The sequence below is a fragment of the Ictidomys tridecemlineatus genome, chromosome 7 (genome assembly GCF_052094955.1).
Source record: "Ictidomys tridecemlineatus isolate mIctTri1 chromosome 7, mIctTri1.hap1, whole genome shotgun sequence".
Classification (NCBI taxonomy): Eukaryota; Metazoa; Chordata; class Mammalia; order Rodentia; family Sciuridae; genus Ictidomys; species Ictidomys tridecemlineatus.
In genome coordinates this window covers 166,566,101-166,575,089 of record NC_135483.1, presented here as the reverse complement: position 1 = coordinate 166,575,089, position 8,989 = coordinate 166,566,101, and the positions used below count along the sequence as shown (strand labels likewise).

General features: G+C 38.2%; 1 protein-coding gene and 1 non-coding gene across 2 annotated transcripts in view; both read right to left on the bottom strand.

Moving 5' to 3' along the window:
- Positions 1-1,866: 1,866 nt before the first annotated feature.
- Kiaa2012 (KIAA2012 ortholog) overlaps positions 1,867-8,989 on the bottom strand; it is a 139,269-nt gene continuing 132,146 nt past the window's right edge. The window contains exon 23 of the mRNA XM_040294716.2: positions 1,867-8,146. The gene's annotated coding sequence lies outside the window, so the exon portion shown is untranslated. The remainder of the gene's footprint in view (positions 8,147-8,989) is intronic.
- LOC120883812 (U8 small nucleolar RNA) lies at positions 2,954-3,083 on the bottom strand. Its single transcript, XR_005726004.1, has one exon. It is a non-coding gene; the product is annotated as a U8 small nucleolar RNA (small nucleolar RNA).

The following is an 8,989-nucleotide window of genomic DNA, read 5'->3' as shown; positions in this document are numbered from 1 at the left end:
ATCAATTTCTACATAACCTATCCAACTCCCTCTTATTCCTCTATCTCTTTATTTCTTGGGACACTTTAGTGACTCACTTCCAAGGCCATACCCCTAGTCCTTATTATCACCAAGAATTGCTCTACCTCTGAAATCTTAAATTCAAACCATGCTCTTATTGTTGTAATACATTTGTGGAATGTAACAAATGTCCAGTAATAACTGGTTTAATATGACAGTAATTTTCAAGGTGAGGACTGAGGAAGAAAGAAAGAAACTTCCAAGGACATTCATCTGAATCTCAGAGATTTGCTTGATTTGAAAACTTACAAGGCGATTTTTTTTTTTTAAATATTTATTTTCTAGTTCTCGGCGGACACAACATCTCCGTCGGTATGTGGCGCTGAGGATGGAACCCCGGCCGCACGCATGCCAGGCGAGCGTGCTACCGCTTGAGCCACATCCCCAGCCCATTACAAGGCGATTTTTTAAAATATAGTTTGTAGTTGTTGATGGACCTTTATTTATTTATTTTTTTGAGAGAGAGAGAGAGAGAGATATTTTTAATATTTATTTTTTAGTTTTCGGTGGACACAACATCTTTGTTTGTATGTGGTGCTGAGGATCCAACCCGGGCCGCACGCATGCCAGGTGATTGCGCTACCGCTTGAGCCACATCATCAGCCCCTGGACCTTTATTTTATTCATTTATTTATATGAGGTGCTGAGAATCCAATCCAGTGCCTCACAATTGCTAGGCAAGTGCTATACCACTGAGCAACAACCCAATCCCTACAAAGGCGATTTTCATGGGCCTCCTGTACGTAGTATTTCTTCTGCCCTCTCTACCTGTTGTAAGTCACTGAAAGAATGGGTGTCAAAAATGAAAAAAAATTTTTTTTGACTAGTTTTTTTCCTTTTTATGTTTTTAGAAAACATGGTCCTTTTTCATTAAAAAAAAGCTATATATGCTAACATATAAAGGGTTTTGTTTTTTTTTCCAATGGATTAATAAAGATTTAAAACTTTTTTCAGTTTTAATTTCTAATATGATAAATATTGATAGAACACACATAAGCAAAAACTCTTTGATGTCTTCAGTAATTGTTAAAAGTTTAGCTGGGCATGGTGGCACATCCTGTAATCTTAGCAACTCAGAAGGTTGAGGCAGGAGGATTGCAAGTTTGAGGCAAGAGCCTACAATAAAAATGAAAAGGGCTGGGGATGAAACTCAGAGGTAGAGCATCTGTGAATCCAATCCTCAGTACTACTAAAACAAAACAAAACAAAACAAAACAAAAGACAAACAACCCTCCCCCCCCCAAAGTTTAAAGGAGTCCTTGGGTCAAAATGTTGAAGCACTGCTGCTCTAGCTTATAGCTTATTTCAACTTACCCTTTGAATTTCAACTTATATGCCATTTTTTGTCTTAGATTTTCCTGAACATCCTGCATGGATGTGTGTATTCTACAGGTTTTCTTAATATACTTTATACGTCATTAACAGCTCTAGGGGCCATTGTGTGTGTGTGTGTGTGTGTGTGTGTGTGTGTATAGTTTTTATATATATTGTTAATTTTTTTAATATTTATTTTTTATTTTTGATTGGACACAATATCTTTATTTCATATTTAGGTGGTGCTGAGGATTGAACCCAGTGCCTCATGCATGCTAGGAGAGCACTCTACCACTGAGCCACAACCCCAGCCCTTGTTCATCTCTTTAAAGTGTTGATTTTTAAAATATAATCATAGAGTTGTGCAATTATCACAATTTTAGAATATTTTCAGTACTCCTAAAAGAGACCTTGTACCCATCAGCAGTCATCCCTATTTCCTTCCTAATCTCCCAGCCCCTAGTAATATGTTGATGCAGTCACTCAGTCCTCTAATTTTTTTTTTTTTTTAGTACTGGGGATTGAATTCAGGGACTCACTCTGCTGGGCAAGTACTTACCACTGAGCTACATCTCCTGCCCCTAATTTACCTTTTGTCTATAGATTTACCTATTCTGCATATTATATGAATGAAATCCTACATCATAACTAACTACCTTCTTTTAATTAGCATAATGACTTCAAGGTTCATCACATGGTAGCAAGTATGGGTACTTTATTTCTTTTTATAGTCCAATGTTCCCTTGTATGACTATATCAGTTTGTTTAACCATTTATCAGTTGCTGGACAGTTGGATTGTGTCCACTTTTTAGCTAGTATGAACAATGTTGCTATGAACATTTGTGTATGTTTTTTTTTTATGGATATATATTTTCAATTCTCCTCGGTACATACCTAGGAGAATTGCTAAGTTTTAAAAGGAAAAAACAAAAAACAAAACCTAACAAACAAGAAAGAAATGAACAAGCAAAAAAAAAAAAAAAAGAGAGAGAGATTTGCTGTTATATGGTTACTTTACATTTTACAGTTTGAGGAACTGTTAGCCTGTTTCCCAGCGCATTTTATATTCCCATTATTAGTAAATGAGTATTGCAATTTCTCATATCCTTGTCAATACTTGTTAATTATTTTTGATAATGGTTATCCTAGTGGGTATAAAGTGGTATCTCTTTGTCATTTTAATTTGAATTTCTCTGGGAACTAATGATATTGAGTGTTTTTTCATGTCCATTTGTATATCCTCACTGGATATTCCAGTTTGCTATCTGTTTTTACATTGGATTGTCTTATTGTTTGAGTAATAATAGTTCTGTATTATTATAAATATAAATTTACCCTTATCAAATGTTTTATTTGAAGGTATTTTCTCCCATTCTTTAGTTTGTATTTTGAACGACAAAGACAAAAGTTATAATTTTCATCAAGTCCAATTTTTCAGTTTTTCTTTGGTTTCTTGTTATTTTGGTATTCTAAAACGCCATCATCCAACCTAAGTCATGAAGATTTGTGTCTGTTTTTTCCTAAGAACTTTTTGGTTTTAATTCTTGCGTATACATTCTTCTTCTTCTTTTTTTTAGAATCAGGGGTAATCAGGGTGTTGCAGGTCATAATTAAGCAGAGATGCTAATCACTTACCATTCGAACTTCAATCATCATGTTCTGTCTGCCCTCTAAAGGAGGAACAGGTAAGGATTATCCCACCCGACAATTACATATATACTTTTGATACATTTTAAGTTAACTTTGTGTATCCAATTTCATTCTTTGCATGTGCATCTCCAGTTGTCCCAGTACTAATTATTGAAGACTGTTCTTTCGCTTTTGAATTGTTTTGGTATTCAAATTGATGTAAATGTGAGGGTTCATTGATTCCCCCCACTCATTTTCTATCCCATTTCATTTATTTATATCCTTATCATCCATGCTTTTGCCAGTTGGGCCATTGTATTCTGAAGAAATCTTAAAAGGTTCATTCTTTAACTCAAAGCACCAATTCAAGGGTTGGAATTAGCTCCTCCCCCCTGGAGTTTAGAACTTTCAGCAGCATCTTTCATCAGTAGCCATCAAGATTGTGTTCAAGCAGTCGTTTTTAGTTGTTTCAATCAAGGTCATTTAGCAGGGGTGCGGAAGTTGTGGGAACGAGAGGATAACCAAAAATAGTAGCTCTAGAAATAAGGACTGGCATTCAATTCCACACTTTTAGGGAGGGTCGACGAGCAACACTGGGAGGAGACAAAAGAAGTATCTTGGTTCAGAATTCAGGAATGCGCAAGGTGTTGGAGGGGGAGGAGTCTGGGTTGTCAGTATGGCTCCAAACATTGAGACCGGGAGCCGGGACCTTTTCTCCACGGAGATGGGCTCGGGTCTAAAGCTTAAGGCGTGGTCCTCCGAGGCGGTGATAGACTCCAGTTCACTTGTGCGACAACAGCAAAGCTGCTTCTGGGGATCTCCCGCCTTCGGACTGCTCCCCCACTCGTTTTCCCGCCTCCCTTTTCCTCTGTTCCCCATTCCTCCTCCCTGCGCGTAGCGGAAGTGACGTGAGGCGTAGCGGAAGTCCCTGCAACCGCGGTGTTGTGCTGTGGGGAAGGGAGACGGATTTGTAAACCCCGGAGCCAGGTTCTACTTACCCGAGGCCGCTGCTGTGCGGAGATCCCCAGGTGAAGCCACCGTCACCATGTCTGATCAGGTACTGGGCTGGAAGCCATCCGGCGGTGGCGGCCGGGGCCTTACCCTGCAGGTCCGCCTGCCGCTCGGCTGGGGCTGGGGATGGAGGCGCGGGGGAGGGGAGCGCGGACTTGGGGAGGGTCGGCCAGTGGGGATTGAGTGGGCGAGGGAGGGGAGCGGGCTCTGGCCGGAGACGCCCCGGCCTGTCTCGGTGCTCCGGGAGCCGCCCCGCCCCTCTTCTGTCTCGCTCTTCACCCCCTGTGCTCCAGTACTTCTGGTCGCGGCCTCCCTCAAGTCGTCCCCCTTCTTTCTCCCGGGTCGACCAGGTGCAGAACCCTGCTTCTACCTCCCTGAGAGGATCCCTGGGGAACCTGTCCATCTCGCTTCAGAGGAAGGATTGCAGAAACGGGGCCTTAGGCCCCAGTTATGTAACGGGCGAGAAATCCCTGACTGGGAGGCTCTGTGGCCCTGAAAAGCGGCTGGACTCTACTTTCAGATTCTTGGTCCCGGAGGGCGCGGGGCGGCGAGGGAGACGTTGTCTAATATTGCGGGGAACCTGGAAAGGGCTGCTTTGCCTTCGGGTTGCTTCTAGGGCCCAGCCGAGGCGCTCGCCTCGGAGTCCTTTTTCCGTGTGGGGGTGCAGAGCTGTCGCCTCTTTTCTGTACTTTCCAATTTCTTACTCGGGATTGGTTCATCGACTCTCCACTTGTAAGAGAGCACTAAGAATAACCAAGAAACAAAACAGTAGAACAGAATTGTTGGAGCAACCAAAAGCTTTTTATCTGAGCATTAACCTGCAGAATATTGATACTTTTGAGGAAAACGATAGGAAAACTTTGTACTTGTAGAGTAGTTCCAGAACATTTGCAAAACCCTGCCTGTTAATGGCAGAGTGCTTCAGCTCAACGTTGTTCTCAAGACTTTGCTTGGGATTTGCATTCAGTCAGCAGTGATTGATTTTGCCTAAAGTTGTTTTTCCTCAACCTGTTCTAGTTAACTATGTTTATGGTTAGTTTTTAATTCAGAGTTTTGATCTGGTCCTCGTAATGTTTTGCTCAGAAGACTTTGAGTTTTAAAAGTATTTTTGACCTTTTACTTGTTTTGTGATAATTATTCAGAAAACTTATATGTAACGCCAAAATGTACTTGAACTTTAAAATAATTTACACACTTATTCCTTTGGTTTTTAACCCAGTTTTGTACCACATGGTGAAATCAAGTGAGGTTTTTGTTGATTTGTACTATTGCAAAAAATGTACACTTCTGTATTTAAAGCTTAACCATAATCTAGATTAGTTTTGGGTGGATTTACTTAGTGATAATCTAGGTTAATTCCCAAGTTAGTATGGAAATGGTATTATAAGTACCTCTCTAGACAGTTGTTTACTTGGTAACCAGGGAAGGAAGAACAGCTATAAATGCTCAGTTTCATTTTGATGCTCAGAAGTAGCTAGAAGGCATGTTGAAATTTATGATAGCCTGATAAAGAATAATATGCAGAAAAAAATAAATTGTAGAATTATTTTTGCTCCAGTTTGAAGTCAGATAATTTAAAAAGGCTGTGAAGAAAGAAATAGAGGACATAGGATGCAGAGAGATTGTTTTCATAGGATCTGTGAGGCCAAAACTATTTTCATATTAATATTAAGACAGTGTGTGTTTGTTTATTCTTATTCTTCCATGGGTGTTATGAAGCTTTCTAGAAACTAACTTGACTTGTGATATCACAACAGATTGAAATATGGAAGCACGTAGAATATCCAGCCAGACGTTACAGAGATTTGCAAAAATGTGAAGGTGCTACTTTTCTCACTAATTTTGTTTTGGAAAATATTATTAATAAAATGTTATTTGTTAAATAATGGGTTTATTCTTATTTTATAATGAATTAATAAATATTTTAAATATTTCTCAGTTTCATTGTTTAATATCATAAATGTCAATAAATATAATCTTTTTTTTAAAAACAATAGTTTTGTGGGTTTCAGAGACCAAAATGTTTGAGGAGTCTTGCTCCAGGCTGATTGACTAGCATCATTAATAATTAGGGCCCAGTACATATTCAGTGTTGGGTGCTAAAGATTTAACAAGATATGAAAATGAATCCATACCTTCAAGAATCTTTTGAGAGCAAAAATGTCCATATTACTACTGTGTAATGTGAAGAGTAAGATAACTGAACCACTGTTCCCAGAAGACAACCTTAGAATGATGTGGTAGACTCTTGCCTAGCACCACCAAAAATTTTTTTATTTTCTGAGGCAACCCAGAATTTTATTGTTTGGTGCTAAGATAATGAAATAGAATAATAATTTCAGGTTAAAATAAGTGGACATTAGATCCACATAAAACTTAAATTGCTGGGTTCTCCATTGATAAATTAATTTTTTTTTAATTTGAGTAAAAACATTTTTATAGTTTTAACAATCCTATTATCTTCTGGTGGATTTGTGGACCATTATTGTCTGAAACAGGTTCTAAACCTAAGGGCCATGGACTCTGAGGGCTAAAAATCCACTGAGCTGTGTGGAGTGTTTTGTGCACTTTTTTTTTTTAAAGGGAGAAAGAGCCCATAGCTCTCATCATGGGTACATAATCTCCTAAAGAGGGTAAGGCACTGTCATGTAACCAGTGACAGCAGTCTGACTGGTATTCTCCTTTTGCCTAATTTCACTTTACAACAAAACCAAGCACTCATATAGAAGCTTAATATCAAACTATCATTTAATCTGTACAAAACTTCCCTTCTTTCTTATTTTCTAGTTTCTTTCTTTTTTTCTTTTCTTTTTTTTAATGATAATCACCATCAAAGGCATCTTGGGCTGGGCATGGTGGCACATGCCTGTGTCCCAGCTGCAAGGCTTTATGCACCTCAGCAAGACATTGTCGCTAAACAAAATATAAAATATAAAAAAAAAGGACTGGGGATGTGGCTCAGTGGTTAAGTGCCCCTGGGTTCAATCCCTAGTACCAAAAAGAGCAAAAAAAAAAAAAGAATAAGAAAAGAAAAAAGCATCATTATCTTGGACCTAAGCTCCTCAATTCAGGTCTGTTATTTGACAGTGCTTCTCTGTAACTGAATTACCCTACCCCCACCCCAGAAAGAGATATTGATTAAATGATTGATCTCTAGACGAGTATTTGGAATCTTTATATAATTCTAGTTATCTGTTGCTTCCGAACAAACTACCTCAAAATTTAGTGACTTAAAACAATCTTTTATTTTGATCATTTTAGCTCTGTGGGTTAGATTCATCTCTGCTCCTTGGTGTGTGGGGCCTCAGCTGGGAGGTATATAAGGCCTAAGATGCCTTCAGGGAGGTAGAGTAGGGTGGAATTCTGCTCTTCACAGAGTGTCATAGCCTCTCTGAGTGGAGCTAGACCCCTGGGTATTCAGATTTATGGCAGGTCAAGTGCTTATAAAGAGTGTGTTTCAAGATAACCTGAGTGGAAATAGTAAGGCTTCTGGGACCAGCTTTGGAAGTTACTTCAGTATTCTCTTGCTCAATCAAATCCTTGAGACCAGCCCAGATTCTAGAGAATGACATTTGGACTCAATTTTTCAGTAACAGAATTTGTACTTATCTTTAACACATAAATTGTGTTTTTTTCTGTCTTGATAGCATTAGCGATGTTCTTTATAGATCCCTGCTAATGTTTACTGATCTTAGCAACTGTAGATGGGGACTGCAGGAGAATATGATGAGCTGGTTGTGTATTAAAATTCATAATTATGTGTATTATATATCATAAAACAGTTAAGCTCTAGCTATTACTCGAGCATGTTATTAGCAGTGGGTACCTTAACCATTTCATGCCCTTGATAGACATGGTGTGCTGCTGGTGGATAATGCAAACATAGATGATTATAATGAAACACTTTGAATAAAATGTTACTTAAATAATAACTAATAGTATTTTGAAAACTGAATATGATTGTTATGGTTAGAGTACTCATTAAGGTTAGTTGAGTAGTTCAACTTCAAATTTATAAAGCATTTGTCAGGGCTGGGGATGTGGCTAAAGTGGTAGCGCGCTCGCCTGGCATGCGTGTGGCCAGGGTTCAATCCTCAGCACCACATACAAAGATGTTGTGTCCGCCGAAAACTAAAAAATAAATATATAAAAAAAAGCATTTGTCAGATACATTGTGAAAGCCATTAGCCCTATAGCAAAATATTAATATTATAACTCTTCTATGTAGTACTACAATTATTTACATTTTAAATATCTTTTTCCATTAATCTATTTACTTTTGAAAGTTGGAAATCAGGCTTTATTCATCCCCCTCCCCCAATAATGCCAGTATAGTGAATGGGTTCATTTTTTTGAAAGAATAAGTGGTCAGGTACATTCATTAATAAATATTAAATGTTGTTATGTTGTAAGCACTATTTTAGACACTAGATTTGGAAGGTTGCCTCAAACACATGAAGTAGCCAGTATCCTCTCTCTGTTTCTGATTCCTTGGTATTGTTTTGTTATTGAGGAAGCATTGGTTGTCTCAGAATAGGTGTTTTTTTTTTTTTTTTTTTTGGTGGTGGTGGTGCTGGGGATTGAACCCAGGGCCTTGTGTATGCTAGGCAAACACTCTACCAGATGAGCTATATCCCCATCAAAAACATAAACATAGTTTTTTTTTTAATATGATGTTTTTGCATACTTTATCTATCTTCTCTTAACAATAGACCTGGTAACTTTATATCCAAAATTGAATGATTTACTTCTTCCAGGACATTGGGATTGTTATGGATGGTTTTGTCTTGACATCCTCAGCATTCCATTTTGGAATTTCCTGAAATTGTGGGGTTTTTTTTGGATAATTCTGTTACTGTTCTAGTTCTTAAAGTCTTGTAGGAAAGTTCACATGGATTCTATTGTTGAGCAACAGTTTTGCAACTAAAAATTTGTGTATTCTCTAAATATAACTATTTAAAGGTGTGTGTATAT